General features: G+C 34.8%; 1 long non-coding RNA gene across 1 annotated transcript in view; it reads right to left on the bottom strand.

Annotated features, from left to right (window-relative positions):
* LOC140613191 (uncharacterized) overlaps nt 1-26,142 on the bottom strand; it is a 72,067-nt gene extending 45,925 nt beyond the window's left edge. The window contains exons 1-2 of the long non-coding RNA XR_012014356.1: nt 26,075-26,142; nt 11,171-11,322 (exon numbers count right to left, since the gene is read on the bottom strand). This is a non-coding gene — a long non-coding RNA (uncharacterized lncRNA). The remainder of the gene's footprint in view (nt 1-11,170; nt 11,323-26,074) is intronic.
* Nucleotides 26,143-26,148: the final 6 nt, after the last annotated feature.

The following is a 26,148-nucleotide window of genomic DNA, read 5'->3' as shown; positions in this document are numbered from 1 at the left end:
CTTGGATTACCTGATAGTGCATATAATATCGATGTGACAAATGTTTAGCAAATCTTTATCTTGGTCTCTTTACTTTCATTCCTTGGGGAGCCACCTTTGCTCACATCCCATGAACTCACTGTGTTTTACCTGCAGTGAGGCAGGTAAAGAGGACAGAGCACAATGACTTCTGTATGTGTTTAAATACCTTATTTGCCATCTCTATTGCTATTGTTTTACAGTCTCTACCAGTTTCTGCAGGTCAACAGGCTAGAATATTGGGATTCCATATAACTAGGAGGACATATGAATGCATAGCAGGATCAAAAAGAGAAATGCATAATAATTTTTTTTTTAAATTTAGCTCATGTGGTAAACTGAAAAATGTCTTCCAAACATGTCCAAGTTCCAAAGCCTGGAGCCTGTAAGTGTAACGTATGGCAAAAAAGAACTTTGCAGATGTTAATACATTAGGGATCTCTGGGTTGGGAGATTATACTGCATTATCCCCTAGAGACAGAATCACAAGTGTCTTCATAGCACGGAGAAAGTACAATTGCCAGAGAAGTAGGAGGTATGAGGACAAACTAAGAGGTTGGAGAGATGCAGAGAAAGGATATAAACCAAGAAATATGGGCAGCCTCCAGACCATCTCCTAGAGCTTCAAGAAGGAATGAAGCCTTGGCAACACCTTGCATTTAGTCTGATAAAACTGAGTTCAGACTTTTGGCCTCCTTAAGCTAATTAAAAGAATTAATATGTGTTGTTTTCAGCCACTCAGTTTGTGCTAATTTGTTAAAGTAGTCACAGAAACCTAGGACAACCAACTTTGGGTCAAAAAATTAACACAGAAGAGGAATAATCTACAAACTATAAAACGTAAATGTCATGATAAACAGAGGTGGTTGATGTATATATCATACCTAGATGGTATATTATATATCCTGGGGCTGCCATGATGTATTGCCACAAACTTAGTGACTTAAAAACATCAGAAATTTACTCTTGCACAGTTTCAGAGGCTAGAAGTTGGCAATCAAAGTATCAGCAGGGTCATGCTCTCCCTAAAGGCTGTAGGGAAGAAATCTTGCCTCTTGCAGCTTCTGCTGGCTCCAGGACATTCTTGGCTTGTAGTAAATTATTCTAACCTCTATCTCCTCTTCACATTCCTTCTTCCCTGTGTATCACTGCATCTTCCCCTCTTCTCATAAGGATGCCACTCATTAGAGTTAGGTCATGTAATCTGAAGATCCTTAACTAATTACATCTGCAAAGTTCTTCTTTCCAAATGAAGTCACATTTCAAGGTTCCATGTGTACATGAATTTGGGGGGATCCTCATCAGAGTGTATTTATTTTGTTTTATGTTGTTCAAAAATCCCCTACGATATTGAATATAAGAAGGACAAGCAATGCTGAAGTTTGGAGAATATATTAAACATTTTGCATATCATATACAGTTTTGTCCTCACTTCAGAATTCAAAGAGGTCATGCCCCTCTTTGTTCCAGATTAAAAACGGAAGCTAAAGATCTTATAGATATAGGACCAAGGAAAGCATAAAATAATGAAGAGGTGCCAAACTGTAAATCCTGTTTTCCTAACAGTTGGTTGAGTCTGAAATATCAGTAAAGTTCTTTAAAAAATTGTGTTGTTATTGTGTCACCTAGGTGGCTAAATAACAGTTGGTTAAACATCTTTCATGATCTCAGGATCCTGGGATAGAGCCCCACATCAGGCTCCCTACTCAGTGGAGGGAAAGGGAGAAGCTCAGCTTTCCCCTGCCTCCACTTATACTCTTTCTCTCTCTCTTTTTCTGTCTCTCTCAAATACATAAATACAATCTTTTTTAAAAAATATATTAAGTTATCAATAAAAAATCTTATAGAGATGAGCCCTCAACATGAAGACATACCTAACTGAAAAAGAATCTTTTAAAATACTCATTTGCCTCCAGTCAATTAGTCAAAGCAAATGTGTGCTTCATCTTGTCCTCTTCCTCTTCTTTTCCTTCTTGTTTTTATTCCTTGTTTTTATTCCTCCATTTTCCTCTTCCGTTCATCTTCTTTCTGTCTGGATTTCAGACAGTATGTGAATATATTCATTTTTAACACCCCCTCTTGTATTAATAATTAGGAGAACAACAGAAGCAGGTAAAGCTAGAACGATGGTCAACCATGATCTCTGGATCCAAAGTCACCATTTTCTTTGAATATTCACTCCAATAATAACAACAAAACAAATGATGCTTCTCTCACTAAAATTTCAGAGACATTTTTATAATTTTAAAACAGTGCTCTAAAATGTGGTCTCCTGACCAGTGAGGTCAGCCTCACCTGGGGACTTGTTAGAAATGGAGTTATTGCGCCCTATTACGTGCCTCCTGAATTATGCCTCCAACAAGATATATAAAGCTCTGCAGGTGATCCCAATACATGTGAAAGTTTATGAACTACCAGTTTAAAAATGTATTGTGATCTCTTGGGAACCTCAGACAATTTCCTATAAAAGTTCTTCCACCATGCCTTAGAAACAGGATTTAGTACCTCAAGAATGGGAATAAAAATATATCACACGGTTACAACAGATAAAATCTTAATAAAAGGAATGAAAATATGATTGTAAATGTAGCTTCTCTCCTTTGGAATGTTTTTTCTTGTTTAATCCCTTTGTTTCTTTTCATCATTAGAGTAGGAAGTGGGCTACGCAGCCTATTTTTACACCATATCTTATTCTATGCCTCTAATCTAGAATAAAAGAAACTTTATAGACACACCTCAGTAGGATATCCATATTGTGATATAAACCCAATTTCAAGTACTCATGAGAAAGATACATGTTCCTCCTCTCTTATCAGGAGATATGCTAATTGTTCACTCTGCTCCTATTCTTTCTTCCTACAAATTGCTTTTCTTTCCCTAGGAACCAAAGTAATCTATTAATAAAGTCCTGTTCCAATCTGTTACAAAATTTATTTAGGAAAGCCTTTCCATCTTTCCTACTTTCCATAAGACCCTTCTGGATTCTGTCTTTTCTGCATTGACATCAAGACACTTCTAGTTGGTAAGGATGCACCAGTCACAGTGGTTTCCTTTTCTTGTTCCTGCATAAATCAAGGTTACTTAGAAATTTAGAAACTTAGAAATTGATATGCTCTCTGCCAGAATGTTCTTGGCTTTACAATTTAAGGATATCATTTAGAATGCATATTATAATGAATATTCCCCCTGTTTTCATGGATTTCCGGTGCTAAAGGTAATATCTGTCACATAGAAAGCATCAGATGAGTATCTGTTAAATGAATGTATCAATGCTTGAGCAAATACATCTCACTTAAGAATAAGTGATTGTATCAGGGGTCTGTGTACAATGTGAGGATGTTATGTTTCGGTCAAATATTAAATTCATGACTCATATCCTTCTCTTTTCATGAAAGAATATGTAGGAGAATGAATTAGTTCTGGAAGAAATCATAAATGCTTTCATATGATTATATAAGAATGAACACATAAAGTTTATAAGTTTGAATTTCTTATAAAACAGATTGGTTAACGTATCAGGATGAAACAGAGAACAGTGTCCATTATTTTAATGCCTTTCTCACTAATGAAATATTCATTTAAGTGTGTATGAGAATAAAAGACTAATTGTCACTAAAGTAATATCCCAAATAGTATAAACAATACACAGAATACTTACATTTTACATTTTTCCTATAAAGTTATTTTTTGTGGGTTCTTGAGGTCATTTTAGATCATCAGCCTTTCTCCTAAACTTAAAATATCACTCTTACCATTTACAAAATGGCCATTATCTGATAGAGACATTTATATTACTAATAAATCAGCAGAACTCATAAAAAAATTCCTCTAGGAAGCCTACAGACTATTACCATAGGCAACAATTTACCACTCTGTAAATGAACTACATGTGCCCTGTATAACAGGCTATATATAGCATCATATTAACTTCTGTCTCCTAAATAAAATGTCTGCAATATCCAAAAATATTAAAAATCACAGAACAGGATTTCTGGAGACATTATATGGTTGGATATATTGCTGTAGAAGTCATTCACATGAAAAACATAATTAAGCATAGGAATGAGTGGAATGAGTAAATCAGGAAATTTAGAGAAGAAACTCACAAGAAGGACAAGAAAATGGGAACCCCATGTTTTGAAGGAGCAGGATAGCCTCACTTCAGCTCTGAAATAGAACAAGAGATTTTTTGTTTTGTTTTTAAGACACAGTGTTTCAGGTGTACAATATAGTGATTCAGTAATTCCATACGTCACCATCAGGGCATAACGAGCAATACCCAACGCTTATAATGACGAGTGCCCTCCTTAATCCCCATCACCTATTTTGCCCATTACTGCACCCCCTCCCCTCTGGTAACCATCAGTTTGTTCTCTGTAATTGAGCCTATTTCTTATTTCCCTCTCTCTCCTGCCCTATTACCCCTTTGTTCATTTTTTGTTGTTGTTGTTTATTAAACTCCACATATAGTGAAGTCATATGATATCTGTCTTTCTATGGCTGACTTATTTTGCTTAGCATAATACTGTGTAACTCCATCCATGTCATTGAAAATGGCAAAATTTCCTTCTATTTTATGGCTGAATAATATTCCATCATATATATATATATATATATATATATATATATATATATATATATAATCTATAGAACAAAAAATCTCTTGCTCTATTTCAGAGCTGAAGTGAGGCTATATATATATATATATATATATATATGGTGTGTATGTATATATATATATAGATAGATAGATAGATAGATATAGATATACTCCACTATATATGTAATAGTATATCACATATATAAATATATATATAAAGATCACATCAATCAATGGACATGACATATCTTCACTATTATAAACATAGGGACGCATGTATCCCTTTGAATTAATGCTCTTGCATTCTTTGAGTAAATACTCAGTAATGTGATTGCAGGTTCATAAAGCAGTTCTATTTTTAAGTTTTTGAGGAACTTCATACTGTTTTCCACAGGGGATGAGCTAGTTTGCATTCCCACTAACAGTGTATGAGGGTTTCTTTTTCTCCACATCCTTACCAACATCCCTTGTTTCTTGTGTTCTTGATTTTAACCATTCTGACAAGTGTGAGGTGGTATCTAATGGTAGTTTTGATTTGCATTGCCCTGATGATGAGTGATGTTGGGCAACTTTCCATGTGTCTTTAGAAAAATATGTTCATATCTTCTGCCTATTTTTAATTGGATTATTCGTTTTCTGTGTTATTTATTACTAGATATCTTATTTTTGGTGTGATTGTAAATGGGACTCTTTTCATTCCTTTTTGTTTTCTTTTTTTTTTTAATTTCCCTTTTATTTTTATTTTTATTTTATTTTTCCAGAGAGAGAAAGAAAGAGAGAGCATTTGCATGAGAAGAGGGGGGTTAGGGCAGATGGAGAGACAGACAATCATAAACAGGCTCCATGCTAAGTGCAGAGCCCAGCACAGGGCTCAATCTCACAACCCTGAGGTCATTACCTGAACTGAAATCAAGACTTGGAGGTTTAACTGACTGAGCCACCCAAGTGCCCCAATGAGATTATTACCTTAATTTATTTTTCTTCTGCTTTATTATTGGTGTATAGAAACGCAGTAGATTTCTGCACATTGATTTTGTATCCTGAGGCTTTACTGAATTCCTTCATCAGTTTTAGTAGTTTTTGGTGGAGTCTTTTGTGTTTTCTATACATATCACATTATCTGCAATAGTGAGAGTTTTACTTCTTCCTTATTAATTTGTATGCCTTTTATTTCTTTTTGTTGTCTGATTTCTGGGACCAGCACTTCCAATACTATGTTGAATAAAAGTGGTGAGAGTGGACATCCGTGTCTTGTTCCTGACCCTAGGGAAAAAGGTCTCAGTTTTTCCCCATTAAGCGTGATGTAGTTATGAGTTTTTCGTATATGGACTTTATCATGTTGAGGGTTTTGATCATGAATGGGTGTTGTACTTTGTCAGATGTTTTCTTCTGCATCTGTTGAGAGGATCATATTCTAAACCTTTTTCTTTTTGATGTGTTGCATCACGTTGATTGATTTAGGAATATTGAATCACCCTGGTAACCCAGGAATAAATCCCACTTGATCATGGTGAATGAATTTTTTTAATGTATTGTTGAATTCAGTTTACTCGTATTTTGTTGAGATTTGCATCTATGTTCATCAACGAAATTAGCTTGTACTTCTTTTTCTTAGGGGTGTCTTTATCTGTTTTCAGGATCAGAATAATGCTGGCCTCATTTTGAAGTTTTCCTTCCTTTTCTATTTTTTAGAATAGTTTGAGAAGAATGAGTGTTGACTCTTCTTTAAGTGTTTGGCAGAATTTGCCTGTGAAGCCATCTGTTCCTGGACTTGATTTTTGTGAGTTTTTGATTACTGATTCAATTTTTTTGCTGGCTAACAATCTGTGCAAATATTCTATTTCTTCTTACTTCAGTTTTGGTAACTTACATTTTCTTAGGAATGTATCCATTTCTTCTAGGTTGTACAATTGGTTGGCATATATTTTTTCATAATATTCTAATTGTTTTGTAATACTCTGGTGTTGATAGTTATTTCTCCTCCTCATTTGTGATTTTATTTATTTTAGTCAATTTTTTTCTTGATAAATCTGGTGAGACAATTTTCAATTATATTGAGTTTTTAAAGAACTAGTCCCTGGTTTCCTTGATCTGTCCTATTACTTTATTTTTTAAAATTATATATCATGCATTTCTGCTTTAATCTTTATTATTTCCTCTTTTTCTGCTGGTTTTGTTTTGTTTGTTACTCTTTTCCTAGCTTTTTGTTTATTTGAGATTTTTCTTTCTTCTTGAGAAAGGCTTGTATTGCTATAAACTTTCCTCTTAATACTGCTTTTGCTGCATCTCAGAGATTTTGGACTGTTGTGTCCTCATTTTTGTTTGTTTCTGTGCAATTTTTTATTTCTTCCTTTATTTCCCAGTCAACCCATTCACTGTTTAGTAGTGTGCTGTTTAACCTGTGTATATTTGTGGCCTTTCTAGGTATTTTCTTGTGGTTGACCTGTAGTTTCATAGCATTGTGATCAGAAAAAGATGATGCATGGTATGATTTCAATCTTCTTGAATTCATTGAAGCTTGTTTTGTGGCCTAATATATGATTTATTCTGAGGAATGTTCCCTGTGCACTTAAAAAGAAGATGTATTCTGCTGTTTTAAGATAGAATGTTCTGAATATATCTGTTAAATCCATCTGTTTCAGCATGTCATTCAAAGCTATTGTACCTTGTTGATTTTTGGTTTAGATGATATACCCGTTGATATGGGAGTTTGGTTCTTGTCTCATGGAGCTGAAGAATGAATCTCACCAGCAAAGCAGAGTGAGTAAAGTGATAGAAGTTTATTAAGTGAGGATACAGAAAAAACTCTCAGAAATGAGAGGGGCCCTGACAGGGCTGCCACTGGGGGCTTTTATTGAAAGCCAACCAGGGAACCTAAATCCTTTTAAGGCATCTATTGATATCAGCATTGAGTAAGGACTAGTGATAACATCTTTAATGGCTTACTTCTTTGGGGTCAAGGTGTTCTTTGTTGGTCGTAGATAACTATCATAAAAAAGATACCCCCCCTGCTCACACCTAGGGCAGGGTGGTCTGGCTTGTTCCTTTAGCTGGTTTCCTTACACCTCAGCATTTTTGGGATTTTTGTGAGCCTGATTCTGTGGCCCCTTACCTATCTTTCCCTACCTAGCCCTCTTTGTCCCTAACTCACCATTGATATAAGTAGGGTGTTAAAATTCCCTTTTATGTTTTCCTTTATGTTTATTACTGTTTTATGTATTTGAGTGCTAAGTTGGAGATGTATTTATAATTGCTGTATCTTCTTGTTGCATTGGCCCCTTCATTATTATATAGTGTCCTTCTTTGTCTCTTTTACTACAGTCTTTGTTTTAAAGCCTATTTTGTCTGATACAAGTATTGCTGCCCTGGCTTTCTTTTGGCATCCATTAGCATAATACATGTTTTGCTCCATTGCTTCAATTTCAATATGCAGGTGTCTTTAGGTCTAAAGTGAATGCCTTGTAGGTTGCATATAGATGAGTCTTTTTTTTTTTTTTTTAAATCCATTATATCACTTAGGTCTTTTGATTGGAATATTTAGTCAATTTATATTCAAAGTAATTATTGATATGTATTTATTGCCATTTTATTACTTTTTTGTGATTGTTTCTGAAGATTTTCTCAGATCCTTTGTCTTTCTCTCTTCAATGGTTTACCAATTTTCTTTAGTGATGTATTTGGATTTTTTCCTCTTTATTTTTTGCATGTTTAAGGAGTGGTTTTTGATATATAGTTACTGTTACAATTGTATATAACATCTTTGGCATATAGCACTCTATATTAAGTTGATAGTTGTTTACATTTAAACTCATTCTTTAATCCTTTCCTCCCTGTGTTTTAGGTATATGTTGTCAAATTTTATATCCTTCTATTATGTGAGTTCTTTGATTTATTTATTTTTTTTACAGAAATAATCATTGTCACTGCTTTTGTGTTTCCTACCTTTATACTGTCATTTCTGTTCTCTCCTTTCCATTCAGAATTTCCTTTAATATTTCCTGCAGAGATAGTTTAGAGGTCATGAGCCCTGTTAGATTTTGTTTGCCTAGGAAACTATCTCTCCTTATATTTTGAATGATAGCCTTGCTGAATAGAGTATTCTTGACTGCAAATTTTTCCCTCTCATCACTTTGAATATACCATGTCATTTTCTTCTGGCTTGAAAAGTTTCTGCAAAAAAACAAACACAAACAAACAGACAAAAACCCACAAGGACTTATGGGGCTTCCCTAGTATGTTACTGTCTTCTTTTGTCCTGCTGCTTTTGATTTTTGTATTACCATATTTTGCCAGCTTAGTTATTAATATGTTTTGGTATGGATCTGCTTTTGTTGATTTTGTTGGAAGTTCTCTATGCCTCCTGGATTTGGATTCTGATTCCCTTTCCCAGATTAGTGAAGTTTTTAGCTATTATTTCTTCAAATAAATTGTCTACCACCTTTTCTCTTCTTCTTTTGAGACTGCTATAATATGAACGTTATTATGCTTGATGGAGTCACTGACTTCTCTAAGCCTATTCTCATTTTGCATAATTCTTTTTTATCTCTTTTGTTCAGCTTGATTACTTTCCATTACTCTACCTTCTAGGTTATTAATTTGTTCCTCTGCTTCTTCTAGCCTGCTGTTCTTTCCATCAAGTATGTTCCTCATTTCATTTATTGAGTCCTTTATCTCTGTAATGTCATTCCTTATCTCTGTGTTAAAGGTCTTATTCATGTTTTCCACTCTTTTCTCAAGTCCAATGAGTATCCTTATTCATTGCCTTAAATACTCCATCAGGCATGTTAGTTATATATGTTTCACTTATATTTCTGGCCATGGCCTTGTCCTGTTCTTTCATTTGGGACAAATTTCTCTGTCTTCTCATTTTGTCTGAGCCTTTGTGCCTGTTTCTCTCTGTTAGGAAATTCAGCTATGTCTCCTGTTCTTGAGGGAATGAACTTATGAAGAAGAGTTCTAATAGTGCCCAGAAATACAGTGTCCCCTGTTCCTTAGGGCCTGGTGCTTTTGGAGGTGTCTCCAATGGGCACTGTGTGTGCTCTGCTGTATTTTTCCTGGCCACTTTATCCTTCAGGGAAATCATGTGCAGAGGCTTTCTTTGTATGTTGTGGGCCATGTTTGTTCCCTTGCCTAAGTGTTCTGTGTTTTACTAGGTACACTCTGGTCTACTTTATGCAATGAGACCTGTTACCACTGCCACTGGAATTGAGGTCCTGCAAGACTCCTGAGTCAGGAGAGAGGGTGTGAGCAGGGGAGGAGAACAGATTTGGTGTGACGCTGAGACAAATGTGACTGGGAAGGGTAGTTTCACCAGAGCATATGAATGGGGCTTAGATTAAGCAAGCTGGTAACAAGTGTTGGTTCTATACTGGTTCTCACAGCTGCTGTGTGCTTCTGCAGAAGTGTGAGGGAGGGAAATGGCTTCTGCTAGTTTCTTCGTTCCCAGAAGGATCTCTCCATAAATGCTATTTCTCTAGGACATACTCTGAGCTGAGATGAGAAAATGACCTCCCCACTGTGTGCACTCTTCAGATCACTGTTTCCACACTGTATGTCCATGGACTGTTCTCCCTGCCTTCTCTCCAACAGCAGCTGCAATGACTCTGTGCGCTCCCTGAGCCAAGTGCCTTGTCCTTTAATACTCCATTCTTGGGGATCCCTGGGCGGCTCAGCAGTTTAGCACCTGCCTTCAGCCCAGGGTATGATCCTGGAGCCCTGGGATCAAGTCCCACATCCAGCTCCCTACATGGAGCCTGCTTCTCCCTCTGTCTATGTCTCTGCCTCTCTCTCTCTCTCTCTCTCTCTCTCTGTGTGTGTCTCTCATGAATAAATAGATAAAATCTAAAAAATAATAAATAAATAAATAAATAAATAAATAAATAAATAAATAAATAAATCTCCTGTCTTTAAGCCCCTGTGGTTGTGAAAACTCACACAACTTGACCCTTTTCGCTTTCCATGCCAACTGCTATGAGGATTTATCTTCCTTGTGAGGGTTCCCCTGTGTGCTAGTCCATCTCTAACCTTTCTACGTGAACTGTAGGTCTCTCCCCCGCTATGATTTGTTTCTCTCCCAAGCTGTATCTCCACACTTCCTACCTTCCTCAGTGTGGCCTCTTCTCTACCTTTAGATGTGGAGCTTGTTCTGTCAGTCTCAGGTTGGTTTCTGGGTATTCAAGCTGATTTGACTGTTGTCTAGTTCTTCTCATGAGCAAAAGTGAGCCTAGGTTCTTAATACTGTCATCCCAATTCCATCCCCAAAGTTTGAATGAAGGCTTATGCAAAAGATGGGGAGTAAATTACTGCCTCCATAAAAGCAATAATGCTAACTCATAACAAGACAAGATAGATGAATGATCTATACAGAAATAGGATGGTTAAGACTTTACACAAGGTTGGAGAAATTTATAACTAAACAGAGAACAGAATATTTAGCCATAAATTCATGTCACACAAAAAATACTCAAATATGTGGGGAAAGGATGTGAAAAAGGCACTTCATAAAATAATAAATTTGTAGTGTACTTTAACTTCAAAATTCCATAATGGTACCTTTCTTGTCCATGTATCTGTGTGGTTGCTCAAAGGTTTGCATTGTTCAGAACTCTCACTGATAATATACTCTTTATCCATTCTTTAAAATTAGAAGAATCAAATTCCAACAAGGAGAATGTATGCTTTTCATACTCTTCCATTCTTCTCTTCTGTCAGGTGGATAAAAATAAATGAAGGGAAGAAGAATAAAAACTTATAGGTGCAAAACCATTGGCTTTTGTAATAGTTCATGTTTATGTAGACTACAGACAAAATTTTGTTCACAAAGAAAAATAAACATACTTTAGTTGATATTTTAAAATTGAAATGAAGGACTGTGTTCCAAGATGTGATCTACTTATTCAAGTTCTGCTGAAATTTCAAGTCATAAGTTGATAGAGAAAATAGAGAAGGATATAGAAATCCGAAACATTAAGAATATTTTCAAGAGAATGGTGTGTAGTAGGAAAGCCAAATTGCACAGGTAATTGAAGGAATGACTAGTGAGTCCGAAAATGTAATGACTGTCAGTCACTGCTTCCAAAAAATAGAGGAATTCATATGTAGAGGTCTATAGGCATGAGAAGAAAATTTAGTATATTTTTTTCAAAGAATCACCTCGTTTTAGAGTAAGAAAAGTTAGAAGTAATAAACATTGAAGATATTTTTTGTTGGATTATGAAGATGAGTCTCAAAGAAAGTGAAAAAAATTAATTGAGATTACAGACTTGGAGTTTCAAGTCTAGATATATTATCAGGTGAGAAGGGAAAATAGTAGACATTTAGAAGGGATAGAATTAAGCATTAATCTACTTAAATAATATACCATTAATACCTATTTAGTGTATAGATCTTATCAAGGAACATTAAGTTACATAAACTTAAGCTTCCCGCAGATCATAGATTTATCAGAATTTATCTAGAAGGGTCATAATATATCAAAAGATTAAATAATAACACATCAGCAAGACGGTCATACCAAACCACTGTATTAGTAATAATAGGCTAGGCTCTGTTATAACACGTCAGTTCAGACTTTCAAGTGTTTAATATGAAAAGCAAATATAGCCTGGGAAATTCCCCTCTGTCAGAATAATTAAGAAATTGCTACACTAGGGGAAAAGAGGGAGGGAGTAGATACACAGTCTTTCAGTGGCCTTGGTTGAAAAAAAAACTATACACTACACAGCTACTCAAAGTTCTGCAAGGGAGAATGGGAAATAAGAAAGTAAAAGACTGTTTGGTGGACCCTGATTGTCCCTGCAACATAACAATACACAATTTTTTTCCAAAAGTAAAATCTCCATATGTAAATGTATATGTTTATTAAATACAAAAGTAAATGGGTATGTATGTGTGTGCACATACATTTATATGTATCAGGTACATAAAAACACTGTGTACATGTCAGTTAACTTAAACAAATACTAAGGATGTTAGGAATTTAGAGAAAAGATAACATGCTCTCAGTTTTAATTAAGAATCTTCTATTGAAGGCACATTTGTTGGTTCTGGAGATACAGCAGTTAATAAAACAAAATAAAACCCTTCCTTCCTTAATAAAGCTTATGTTACTGCAAATAAGCTGTTCATTGCATAGGACCTTTAAAAAGGCATGAAATCAGCCCCAAATTACTAGAATTATATTCTAGTAATAATCAAAGCTGATGATAAAGATTCAGTAAACTGTGGCTGGGTTTTCATTTTGTTTTCTTTGTTTTTGTTTAATTGCTTTGTTTTTTTCTTTCTCACTTATTTATTTTGTTAAACATGACTCTTGATTTTTTTCTCTAATAGATACAATAAAACTTTTAATTAGGTTATTAAACTCAACATGCTGTTAGCATATGAATAGATTCATTTTTATACACTCTGTAGAGTGAATACAATGTTTATTCTATTGCTCTGGACATACTAATACTTTTTTTAAAAATATTAAGATAATATTGGATGATATTCTGTATGCCTTTACATGTTTATGACCCATTGTGTAACTCTGAATATTACAGCCCACAACTGCTTCCACATCTTCACAATGTACTTTTCTCAAAACTATTGACTATGGGAAAAAGCAAAACTCATAATGATGAATACTTTGCACAGCTCCAAATTTGATGTTTGCTAAATAAATAAGTTGTATATCAGCCAAATAATTATCCATGATAAAGATATAGTGAGGATGTTGAAGAAAGAATAAAGATATGTGGAATCTTTATAACAGAAAGATATAAAGAATGCAATATTGCTAAGAAACCTGATTTCTCAGTTTTATGTGTGTACATGATCACTATTTCTATCACTTCTACATCTTTACTTTTTAACATTTTCTTTGATGTAGTCATTTTTTCTAAGACTTTGTGTGCTGATAATCTGAAAATTAATGTTTGATGACTAGTAAAACAAATCAACCTGCCTTGATATGAAACAAATATTAACAAGTAATTTAAGAACTTTAGTTAATACCTGAGGGAAAAATACAAAAGAGGTTTTAATCACTCATTCACAAATGGTTCTCAGAAAATCTCCAGTAAAATGCACTAAACTATCCCTTGCATGAAGACAGCATAAAAAATAATTTTTAAAAAACTGCCACAGCTGTAAATTTTGGAGAAAATTTTTACATTTTAGGGACAATTGAGCTGTCTTTAAGTAGAACTTAACCTACTGTCATATTTGAAAAACACTATCCTCTATGCAAACCATGTATCAATAGGAACCCACTTCTTACATTGAAATATGCACTGCTTTCAAAATGCAATATAAAGGTATATTACTTAGAATCCTAATAAGAATGCCCAACAAATTATAGTGCTCAAAAAAGTACAAATCTACATTAATGGTTTGTAAATAATTGTGTGTGCTTATTCCCTACTATATCACACCAATAATTTTATATGTGGTAATATAAAGAAAGAGGCATTTTTACATGACTAGAAGTCTACATGAATACAGTCTAAGGTACAATATGAATGCAAAGACCATTTCTACATTTATACCATCTTCCAGTGATGACATTGTGTTCATTGATCCTGGGCCAAACTCTCTATAGTAGTGTTTCTTTTTTTTTTTTTTTTAACTAATTAATTTATTTGAGAGAAAGAGAGCAAGAGAGCACAAGCAAGGGGAGCAGTGGAGGGAGAGGGAGAAGCAGACTTCCCATAGGGAAGCCCTCAGTTACTGACTATTTACAAGGCACCTGGGAAAACTAGAAACTACAGTAAATACCAAAATGAATAGACTACATTTACAGATCATACCCTTTAGAAAAGAGAAATAAGACAAATAAAATGGAGGGTGGGTAGTCCAAGATGGTGGAGGAGTAGGAGTTTCATCTGGTCCCAGGAATTCAGCTAAATAGCTATCATATCATTCTGAACATTTGAGAACTCAAGTGGAGGTCTAAGAAAAGAAAAGCTGCAAATCTACAAATAGAAAAGTGTCAGCCAGCCCCAGAGAGTGATATAGTAGTAGGGTGCAAAATCAGAACTTTTAAAAATCTGCTCCAGTGATGGATGCCCCTACTCAAGTAGTGAAATGAGGTGAAATCCTAGGTGGGACAGTGTGGTCTGGGGAAGGCTGAAGGTGCCTCATGTGGCAGAGTTCCCAGGCATCAGTTGGAACCCAGGGCCAATCAGTGAGCTCAGGAGTGGGCTCTCAGCTTAGGGCTGCCATATACTGCAAACTGTGGCATAGTCAGGTGACTGATCTCCAAGCCAGGGACCAACAAGTGGGAGAACCACCTCAAGAACCCCCTTCCTACCCCCAGGAGGAGAGGTGTGGGTGCATGCCACAAGAATTTGCAGGGTTTGGAAACCCGAAAAGGGGACACATGCCAGAAATAGAAATGCTGGATCACAGGTGAGCACAGACTGCGGCCAGAGAACAGGGAGACAAGAAAGATAGATTCTTTTTTCCTGAGGGTACACTGAGTAATGGGGCCCTGAGCTTTCAGCTGTGGCACTGGAGATTGGGAGGCGGCCATTCTCATTCTCACTCTTTTGTCCTGAAGGTGAAGAAAGCCTTCAGGGATCGAAAGCCACATAGAGTACTCTGGAGCATCTTACTTAACCTGGCCTCCTGATAAGTGTGGTGCAATTCCACCTGGGGCAAAGATACTCTAGAATCAGCACAACAGGTCCCTCTCTCAGAAGATCAACAAGAACATCCAACCAAGACCAAGTTTACTGATCACACATAACTGCAAACTCCAGCACTAGGAGAAAATAGTGATCTAGAATTCATATTTTTTCCCCCACGATTCTTCAGTCTTTCAGTTTTCATTTTTTTCTCATTCTTTTTTCAACCAATTTTTAATTTTATCAACTCTTTTTAAAAGATCTTCTATAATTTTCTTTTTTGTACACTTACATTCTATTCTTTCATTGTATTTAATTCTATTTTTGTAAACATGTTTTTTTTCTTTTTGACAATTTTAAGATGCAGTTTCTTCTAATAAACCACCAAAATACATCCAGAAACTAGTGTATTGCTCTATTTTCTTCACATGTATGATAATCTCTCTCTTTTTTGTCTTTTTCTATTATTTTGTTAAAAACTTTTTTTACATTTTCATTTCTACAGTTATATTCTATCTTTTCAATGTATTTAATTTTATTTTTGTATATAGATATATATAAGATGTATATATATAAGATTTATATATCTTATCTTATATAAGATTTATATATCATATATATATATATATAAGATTTTCTTTCTTTATGATTTTGGGATGTAGGTTCTTCTAACAGACCAAAATGCAGTCAGGATGTAGTATATTGCTCTATTCCCCTTTTTGTTTAGATTTCTTCTTCTTCTTCTTCTTCTTCTTCTTCTTCTTCTTCTTCTTCTTAATTTGGTCTGTTCCTTTTCATTTTTACAGTTACAACCTGTCCTATCAATGTGCTTAATTTTTTGCACATATATATGTTTTTCTTTCTTTATGATTTTAGATCTAGTTTTTTAATACACAGCAAAATGCACACAGGGTCCAGTGTATTGCTCTGTTCTGTTCATCTGTTGGACTATATTCTCTTTTTTTCTTGGTATTTTTTAAATTGATTTTTTCCTTTTTTTGGTCTCTTCTGATTGGTTTAGTGTATATTTCTCAGAGGTCATTATTGCTATTTTAGTATTTTGTTCTCTTTTTCATCTATTCTTTCCTGGACAGGATGACAGAATGGATAAACTCACCTAAAAAAAGAGAGAACAAAAGGCACTAATGACTGCAGGGACCTAAGCCATATGGATATAAGTAAGATGTCAGAACTAGAGTTCAAACTAATGATTATAAAGATAATATGTGAACTTGAAAAAAAAAAAGTATAGGAGACACTAGAGAATCCCTTTCTGGATAAATAAGAGAACTAGCATCTAATCAAGTAGAAATCAAAAAGCTTGTTAGTGAGATGCAATAAGAAATAGAGGCTCTAACTGCTGGGAAAAAAATGAGGCAGAAGAGAGAAGTAGTAATAAGGAAGACAAAATGAAGAATAAAGAAGCTTAGGAAAATGAGAGATAAACAACTACTGGATCATGAAAGGAGAATTTGAGAGATAACTGATACCATAAAGAGAAACAACATTAAAAAGAGAGAGAGAAACAACATTAGAATAATTGGGATCCCCAAAGAAGAGGAAACAGAGAGAGGGAGAGAGACAGAAGGCATATTGGAGCAAATGATAGCAGTGAACTTCCCTAATCTGGAGAAGAAAACAGGCATTTGAGTCCAGGAGGCACAGGGAACCCCCTTCAAAATCAATACAGGTCAACACCTTGGCATATAATATTGAAGCTTGCAAATCTCAGAGACAAAGAGAAAATCCTGAAAGCAGCATGAGACAAGACAAGGGGTCTTTAACCTACAAAGGTATAAACATTAGACTGACAGTAGACCTATCAGCAGAGACCTGGCAGGCCAGAAAGGGTACTGAATGAGAAAAATAACAGCCAAGAATACTTTAATCAGCAAAAATGTCATTCAAAATAGGAAGAGAGATAAAAAGCTTACAAGACAAACAGAAACTGAAAGAATTTGTAATCACTAAAGCAGCCCTGCAAAAAATACTAAAGGAATTTTTTTTTTTTTTTTTTTAAACAAAGAGAGCCGAAAAGTAACCAGAAACCAGAAAGGAACAGAGACAATCTACAGAAACAATGATTTCACAGGTAATACAATGGCACTAAATTCAGATTTTTCAATAGTTACTCTGAATGAAAATGGACTAAAGGCCCCAATCAAAAGACACAGGGTATCAGATCAGATTAAAATCATGACCCATCCATATGCTTCCTCCAAGAGACTCACTGGAGACCCAGACACCTCCAGATGGAAACTGAAGGGGCAGAAACCACTTATCATACTAATGGACATCAAAACAAAGCTGGGGTAGCAATCTTTATATCAGACAATCTAGATTTTAAACCAAACACTATAATAAAAGAAGAAGGACATTATATCATAATTAAAGGGTCTATCCAACAAGATCTAACAACTGTAAATATTTATACCCATAACATGGGGCAGCAATTGTATAAACCAATTAATAACAAAATTAAAGAAACACATTGATAATAATACAATAATAGTAGGGTACTTTAACACCCCCCTCACAACAATGGACAGACATCTAAGCAGAAGATCAACAAGGAAACAAGGACTTTTGATGACACACTGGACCAGATGGACTTCACAGATATAATCAGAGCATTTCATCCTAAAGCAACAGACTACACATTCTTCTTGAGGTCATATGAAACATTCTCCAGAAAAGATCACATATGAGGTCATAAATCATGTTTGAACTGGCACCAAAGGACTAGGGTCGTTCCCTGCATATTTTCAGAGCACAGTGCTTTGAAACTTGAACTCAATCACAATAAGGAGATTTGGAAGGAACTCAAATACTTGGAGGTTAAAGTACATTCTACTAAATAATGAGTGGGTCAACCAGGAAATTAAAGAATTTTAAAAATTCATGGAAATAAATAAAATGAGTATACAACTGTTCAAAACCCTTGTGATACAGCAAAGGCAGTCCTAAGAGGGAAGTACAAGCCTCTCACAAGAATAAGAAAAGTCTCAAATACACAACCTAAACATCTACCTAAAGGAGCTGGGAAAAGAATAGCAAATAAAGCCTAAACCAAGCAGGAGATTAAAATTAATAAATATTAGAGCAGAACTCAATGAAATAGGATGAAAAGAACAGTAGAACAGATCAACAAAACTAGGACCTGGTTCTTTGGAAGAATTAATAAGATGATAAAACCATAGCCAGACTTTTCAAAAAGAAAAGAGAAAGGACTCAAATCAATAAAATCATTAATGAAAGAGGAGAGATTACAACCAACATCAAAGAAATACAATTATGAGAACATATTATGAACAACTATAATCCAACAGATAAGGCAATCTGGAAAAAATAGATGCATTTCTAGAGGTGTATAAACTACCAAAAATGAAACAGGAAGAAATATTAAACCTGAACAGACCCAAAACCAGCAAAGAAATTAAATTAGTAATCAAAAATCTCCCAACAAATAAGAATCCAAGGCTGATGGCTTCCCAGGGGAATTCTACTAAACATTTAAAGAAATGATACAGGGACACTTGGATGGCTCAGTGGTTGAGTGTCTGCCTTTGGTTCAGGGCATGATCCCAGGATCCAGGATGGAGTTCCACACTGGGCTCCCTGTGAGGAGCCTGATTCTCCCTCTGCCTGTGTCTCTGCCTCTCTCTGTGTCTCAAATAAATAAATAAATAAATAAATCTTTAAAAAAATAAAATAAAGGAATAATATTTATTCATTTGAAGTGGTTTAAAAAATAGAAATGAAAGAAAAACTTACCAACTCTTTCTTTGAGGCCAGCATTACCTTAATCCCAAAACCAGACAAAGACCCCATCAAAAAGAAGAATTACAAACCAATAACCCGGATGAATATGGACGCCAAAATTTTCCCCAAATTCCAGCCAATACTATTCAACAGTACATGAAAAGAGTTATTCATCATGACCAAGAGGAATTTATTCCTGGGCTGCAAAGTTGGTTTAACATCCACTAATCAATGTGATAGAGTACATTACTATAAGGAAGGATAAGAACCATATGATCTTCTCAATGTATGCAGAAAAAGCATTTGACAAATTATAGCATCATTTCTAGATTAAAACTCTTCATAGTGTAGGGATAGAGGGACCATGCTTCAATATCATAGAAGCCATAAACAAAAAGCCCACAGCAAATATCATTTTCTTAGAGATTTTCCCCTAATGTAAGGAACATAGCAGGGATGTCCTCTACCACCACTGTTGTTCAACATGGTAGTAGAGGGGGGCCTGGGTGGCTCAGTAGTTGAACATCTGCCTCTGGCTCTGGCAGTGATCCCAGAGTCCTGGGATTGAGTGTCACATCAAGCTTCCTGCATGGAGCCTGCTTCTCCCTCTGCCTGTGTCTTTGTGTCTGTCTCTCTCTTTCTCATAAATAAATAAAATCTTAAAAAAACAAACAAACACATGGTAGTAGAGGTTCTAGTCTCAGCGGTCATACAGCAAAAATAAATAAAAGATATCTGAATAGGCAAAAAATAAGTCAAACTTTCACTCTTCACAGATGACATGATACTGTATGTGGAAAATCCAAAAGACTTTACTCCAAAATTACTAGAGTTCATACGGGAATTCATCAAAGTGGCAGGTTATAAAATCAATACACAGAAATCATTTGCATCCCTGTATACTACCAATGAGATAGAAGAAAGAGAAATTAAGGAGTCAATCTCATTTACAATTGCACAAAAACTATAAGATACATAGGAATAAACCTAATAAAATAGGCAAAGGATCTGTACTCAGAAAAATATAGAACACTCATGAAATAGATTGAGGCAAACACAAAGAAATGGAAAAATTTCCCATGCTCACAAATATTGCTAAAATGTCTATGTTACCTAGAGCAATATATACACTCAGTGTAATCCCTATCAAAATATCACCAACTTTTTTTAGCTGAGCTGCAACAAATAATCCTAAAATTTGTATGGAACCAGAAAAGACCCCAAATAGCCAAAGGAATGTTGAAAAAGAAAACCAAAGCTAGGGACATCACAATTCTGGACTTTAAGCTCTATTGCAAAGCTTTGATAATCAAGACAGTATGATACGGGCACAAAAACAGACCCCACAGATCAATGGAACAGAAGAGAGAACCCTAAAATAGATCCTCGAGTCTATGGTCAACTAATCTTCAACAAAGCAGGAAAGAAGATCCAATGGAAAAAAGGCAGTGTTCTAAACAAATGGTGTTGGGAAAATTGGACAGTCACATGCAGAAGCATTAAGCTGGATCATTCTCTTACATCATACACAAAAATGGACTCAAAATGGATGGAAGACCTAAATGTCAGACAGAAATTCATTAAACCCTAGAAGAGAACTGAGGCAGTAACCTCTGTGACTTTGGCCACAGCAACGTCTTGATAGACACATCTCCAAAGACAAGGGAAACAAAAGCAAAAATGAACTACTGAGACATCAAAATAAAAAGCTTTTGTAAGGCAAAGGAAACAGTCAACAAAACCAAAAACAACTGACAGAATGGGAGAAGATATTTGCAGATGTTATATCATATAAAAGGCTAAAGGCTAGTATCCAATTCTGTAAGGAACTTACCAAATTCAACATCCAATGAACAAATCTTCCAATGAAGAAATAGGCAGAAGACATGAAGAAATATTTCTCCAAAGAAAACCTACAAATAGTCAACAGACACCTGAAAAAATGCTCAACATCACTTGACATCAGGAAAATACAAATCAAAACAACAATGATATAATACCTCACACCAGTCAGAATGGCTAAAATTAACAAGTCAGGAAATGATAGATGTTGATCAGGATGCAGAGAAAGGAAAAACCTGTAACTGTTGGTGGGAATGCAAGATGCTGTAGTCATTCTGGAAAACAGTACGGAGGTTCCTCAAAAAGTTAAAAATAGAGACACTCTATGAACCAGCAATTGCACTACTAGGTATTTACCCTAAAGATACAAATACGGTGATCTCGAGGGGCACCTGCACCCCAATATTTTTAGCAGCAATGTCCACAATAGCCAAAATATAGAAAGAGCCCAGATATCCATTGACAGGTGAATGGATAAAGAAATATGGTATAAATATACAATGGAATACTGCTCAGCCATCAAAAAAAATGAAACCTTCCCATTTGCAAAGACTTGGATGTAACTAGAGAATACTATGATAACTGAAATAAGTCAATCAGAGAAAGACAATTATCATATGATATGACTCACATGGGGAATTCAAGAAATAAAAAAAGAGGATCATAGGGGAAAGGGGGGGAATAAAACGAGATGAAATAAGAGAAAGACAAACCATAAGAGACTGTTAATCATAGGAAGCAAAGTGAGGATTGCTGGAGGGGAATGGGTTAGGGAATGGGGTAACTGGGTGATGGAAATTAAGGAGGACATATCATGTAATGAACAGTGGGTGTTATATAAGACTGGTGAATCACTGACCTGTACTTCTGAAACTTATAATACACTGTATGTTAACTAATTGAATTTAATTTAAAAATACTTTTTTAAAAAGAAATAAAATGAAGTAGTAAAATAAAAGGTACAACAAAGTTCATAAAATAGACATATTTTAGTAACCACTGGTAAGAAGATGAGAGGAAAAAAAGACTAATTTCTCTCCAGAGATATAAGAAAAGGCACTGGGAATTGAGATATTACCTGAGACGAGCATGCTAAAAAGTATAATTTTGGTCTGTAAGTCAATGAGACAGAGTTAGAATGTCCCTGCAGAGGAAATTGTGGGTGAAAGGCAAAAATGTGATTAACTACAATTATTGCAAAATATGGACAGTAGAGTTCTGAAATAATGGGTCAGTGCTTTAGTGAACAATAGAGGTTGGCAAACTTTTTCAGTTAAGACAGAATATTTTGGATAAACTCTCTCTATTCCAATAGAATAAACTTTCTCTATTCCAATGATTCAACTCTGTAGTTACATCATGAATATTACAGTTGAGAGTATGAAATTAATGAGAATTCTGTGCTCTAATAAAATATTATTTACAAAAACTGCAATATGAATTTGACTTATGGGTCATAATTTGATAAATCTTGATGTATAGCACCAAAAAAAGAAAACTGATTCATTAGGCATTAAGGATCTTTTGAACATTTGTGATCAGGAACATAATACACATTAAAGATGCATGTAGTCAGTAATCCTTAAGATTAGGAATACAGACACGTAGTTCGATGCTATTTTACCTTGTTTCACACAGAAGTGTGTGCATAAATTAGTTTAATCACACTAAGACAGGATGTAATTTGGTGTAATTAACAGTTGTTGACAATACAATGAGTGTTATAGGTGTTCAGAAAAGAGAAAAACTGCTGTGATGATTAATATTATTTGTCTACTTGGCCAGACTATGGTGCCCAGTTGATCAAACACTAGTCTGGATGTTGCTGTGAAGTTATTTTTTAGATGTTATTAACATTTAAACCAGCAGATTCTGAGTGAAAGCAGATTATCCTCCATAATACGGGGAAGCCTCATCCAATCAGTTGAAGGTCTTAAAAGAAAGACAGAGATTTTCCAAAGGACAAGAAATTTAGCCTCAAGACTACAGTATCGAAATCCTATGAGATTCATATCCTTTCAAATCTGGATTCGAGAACTCCTTTGACATCTCAGTCTGCCAGCTTGCCCTGAATTTCAGATTTGCCAGATGCTACATAAATTCCATGATCCATTTCCTTAAAAATAAATCTCTCGAGGGGCACCTGAGTGCTCAGGCAATTAAGTCTCTGACTACTGATTTTGTTTCAGGTCGTGATCTCAGGGTCATGGGATCAAGCTCCATATCAGTCTCCATACTCAGCACGGAGTCTGCTTGTCGCTAGCCTCTCGCTTTCTCTATCCCACACTGTCTCAAATTAATTAATTAATTAATTAATTAATTAATGATAAATAAATAAATCTCTTGTTGGATAGATAAATAGATGATAGATATGAATGGATGGATAGATGTAGGTATACAAATAGGTAAAGGTAGAAATAGTATCAAAGACATGGATGTAGGTATCAATGTACCCTATTGTTTCTGTTTCTCTGGAGAATGCTGACTAACTGATAAAATCACCATGCATTGAATTAAGACCCAAAGATGGAAGGAAGCTCAGGCATGTAAGGTAGGTATTAAACTTGAAAACTTATTGATAGAAATAAAGCTGACAATGTAATGGATTTAATTTTTAGATTTTTCTCAAAAATGTCCTTGCCTTAAAAACCACCAAAAGTACTCATGTTACTCATCTAAAAGGTCAGTATTAATCATATATAAAAACAAATACATCATAAGATAATAATACTACAGAATAACTTCTTATGAATTTGAATGCAAAAATGTTTAGCAAAGTATTTGCAAACCAAATTAGTCAAGATGTAAAAATAATTATACGCCTTGGTTAGGTGTGATTTATACCAGGATGCAAGGTTGGCTTAACATCCAAATATAAATTAATTCAACATACCATGTCATTAGAATAAAAAACCAAAAATAAAATAATAATCTAACTTATGCAGAAAGAGCATTTGAAATGCCATTATATCCTTTCATGATAAAAGCATGCAATATACATACCTACTACAAATAGAAGAAATTTAACCTAATAGAGTATCTATGACAAACCTAACATCACATGTAATGGTGAAAGGTTGTTTGCTTTCAAACGAAGAACAAGACAAAAATGTTGTTCTTGCTATTTTTATTCACCTGTACTGGAAGTTCTAGACAAAGTTATAGGGAAGAAAAATAAATAAAAAGGCTTCAGTTTGGAAAAGAAAGTCAAAGAATCTCAATTTACAGACGACATGTCCTTATATATAGAAATCTTAAGAAACCAACTAAAAAGCTGTTACAACTAAGCAACATGTCCATCAAGGTTGCAGAATACAATGTCAATAAAAAAAATCTATGCAGTCTCTATATAATAATAATGAACAATATGAAACGGAAGTAAGAAAACAATCTTATTTGCAATTACTTTGAAAAAGAATAAAATACTTAGGAATAAATGAAACAAAAAAGTACAAAGCATAGGGGAAACTATAAAATGTCATTGAAAGTAAAGATGATCTAAATAAATGGAAAAACATCCCATGCATCAGAAGAATTGATATTAAGACAGCAATACTCTCAAGCTGATCTATAGACTTAACTCAATCTCTATTAGAATTCTGACTTTTTGTAAAAAATTGCTCAATATTATAAAAGTCCATATGGAATTGCAAGGGACTCAGGAGAGTTAAAACAATCCTGGGAAAGAACAACATAAAGGAGGACTCAAATTTCTTGATTTCCAAACCAATAATGGGAATCAAGACAGAGTGGTACAGATACTAGGATAGACCTATATATTAATGTAATTGAATTGAAGGTCTGGAAATAAAACTGTGCATCTATGATTAACTTATTTTTTAACAGTGGTGCCAGGATCTTTGAACGGACAAATAGTCTTTTCAACATATTGTACTGGGTCAAGTGGATTAACACATTCAAAAGAAAAAGGTGGATCCCTTTCTAATAGCATACAAAAAAATTAACTTGAAATTTATCAAAAACTTAAATGTGAAAGGTAAAACAATAAAACTATTTAAAAAATAAATAGATAAATCCTTATGACTTTGGACTTTAGCAACTGATTGGGTATGGCAACAATCCAAGATCAACAAAAGAAAAAATTGCTGAATTTGACTCATCAAAATTAAAAAAAAAAACAAAACTTTCTGCTTTAAAGGGCACTACTAAAAAAGTAAAAGTTCACAGAATCAGAGAAAATAATTGCTAATCATATACCTGATAAAGGACTTACCTACAATTTATTTTATTATTATAATTATTATTTTTTTTTTACCTACAATTTAAAAAGAGCTAACACAACTCAAATAAAAAGACACCTGATTCAAATATGGGCAACGAATCTGAATGCTCGTGTCTCCAAAAAGAGAAAAAAAATGACTGAAAAACATGAAAAGATGCCCCAAATCATTAATCATTAATAATCTGCACATCAAAAGCACAATATGATACTATTTTGGAACTTCAAGGATGACTAGACTAAAAAATCCAGTAAATCACAGTGAATAGGAAGAGGCTTATAGGTGACAACTGCTTATATTCCAACTCCCCTCAAATTTAAACACAGGGGGAACAAAATTATTGTCACTTTCTGCTGCAAGAACTAGAAACCAACATATCCAGCTATTACCTGAGTTAAAATCTGAGGGAAAAAATAATCACACAATTAGAATCTGTGCCAAGTTACTCAGTGACTTAGGAGCAGAACTATTTGTACCTCCATCATCTGGGTTTTATGCTTCAGGGTAGGCCAGGGGTAGAATTAGGAATGTTGGCATAGAGAAGGTCAGGGAAGTCTGAGCCTAGATAGAAAAAGTGTGAAAAATCCATCACACACACACACACACACACACACACACACACACACACAGAAAGGAAGATCCTAAGCAAGAGGAAATTATAAACTAAGGGACACCTGAGTGGCTCAGTGGTTGAGCATCTGCTTTTGGCTCGGGTTGTGATTGATCCTGGGGTCCTGGGGTCCTGGAATCCAGTCCCACATCATGCTGCCCGCAAGGCACCTGCTTCTCCCCCTTCTCCTGCCTCTGCCTCTCTCTGTGTCTCTCATGAATAAATAAATAAAATATATATTTTTAAAATTGTAAACTAAAATTTCAAAATGTTAGGAAGTTACATTGTGAAAAGTAAGTAAATTCAACAAAGAATACATGTTATGCTGAAGGAATTTAAGAAAAATACTTTAAAGCACATATATTTAAAATGCTCAGATATGTCCGCCAACCTTTTTTTCCCTCTGTCCAGTGGTCCAGTAGCAGATGCAACCTTTCAAGCTCACAGACCTTCCTGAGGATTCTA

Source organism: Canis lupus, chromosome 21 (genome assembly GCF_048164855.1).
Source record: "Canis lupus baileyi chromosome 21, mCanLup2.hap1, whole genome shotgun sequence".
NCBI classification, from domain to species: Eukaryota; Metazoa; Chordata; class Mammalia; order Carnivora; family Canidae; genus Canis; species Canis lupus.
This window is presented reverse-complemented; position numbering and strand designations above follow the sequence as displayed.